Here is a 1,348-nt window from a genome sequence, read left to right as displayed (position 1 = left end):
CTCCTGCTGTTGTAGTTTTGCACTGGAGAGAAGTGGGCTTCACATCAGGTCGCAGCTGTTGAAGAGAAGCTGGGAAATGTCTCTAGCAGTAATATACTATATATATATTTTTTATAAACCGAGTGAAACTAAATCCACCCAGTCCTATCACCGACGGTGACACTTCAATTACACGTCTTCTGACGTGCGATGAGGCTTGGTGCCTCATATTTTCTACCCTATTTACTTTTCGCACCTTTAACAGAGTTGAAATTGATGCCTTAGTTTGATTGCCAACAAATAGCCCCGACTGTCAGATCCATTTGCGGGATGACCTCCATCAGGCTCGTCTTTGCAAATCACAGGTTTGGGAAAAGACAAATCCATAATAATCAGGATTTAACAGAGGATCAGATGGACAAACACTCTGCAGCTGGGGGAGAGGGGGTGAGGGGTGGGCTGCAGCTCAGGAGGAAGGCAGCACCTGTGTTTTAGGATCAGACTGCAACCACAACCTCCCCCTCCCTGCTTTAAAAGCTTTCCCAGCTTCAACAACTCAACGGATTCTCCCTATTCGCTCTAGTTTCCCTCTAACCCTCTGTGGCTGAATAAAGCAGCAGAAAAAAAAAATCAGGATTCTTGCAGCCCGCCCGGAGGTTGTCTGACTCTGATGCAACACAAACTTGGAGCTGTTCAAAACCTGACTTTGTCAAATGAGCCCATGCCTTCAGCTCCCATTAGAGGCGATGCTGCTGCTGTATCTGCCTAAAACTACAAAGTATTCATACCCTGTGCTTCATTTTGGAAGGGAAAAGAATTCCTATTATTTAAGAAATGTTTGCAAATAGAAGTCTGAAACGTGTATTTATGTGCTGCCCCTCTGAATTCACAGCTGCAAGTGTATTGGCTTCGCTTGTCAAGAGACTAAAATGGTCGAGTTCAGCTATTCTTACTTGCTAAGTAGCTTTAATCCTGTCCAGCTGGATGGAGAGGATTTGTGAACAGTTATTTTCAAATATTACCACAGATTCTGATTTAGGTTTAGGTTCTGACTTGTTAAACTTTATCGTACGGTGGGGGTCATCCACCGGGTCCGAGTCGTTTTTAGCCTCTAACAGGTTGTCCTGTAGGATTTGCCCTGTATTTAACTCCATTCATCTTCCTGTGAACTAACAAAAGCTCTGGCAGAGAAAAGTGTTCCCTCAGCATGATGCTGCCGCCATCATGTTTGACTGTGGGTGTGATGTGTCGACAATGTTGGGTTTTCTGCATGGAGCCCAAATGTTTAAGTCTTCTCTGATACTACCTCTTTCTTCAACATGGTGTTTTCTGTCTCTTTCATGATTTACGGCAAATTTTAAATTGGACC

Source organism: Poecilia reticulata, linkage group LG6 (genome assembly GCF_000633615.1).
Source record: "Poecilia reticulata strain Guanapo linkage group LG6, Guppy_female_1.0+MT, whole genome shotgun sequence".
NCBI classification, from domain to species: domain Eukaryota; kingdom Metazoa; phylum Chordata; class Actinopteri; order Cyprinodontiformes; family Poeciliidae; genus Poecilia; species Poecilia reticulata.
This window is presented reverse-complemented; position numbering follows the sequence as displayed.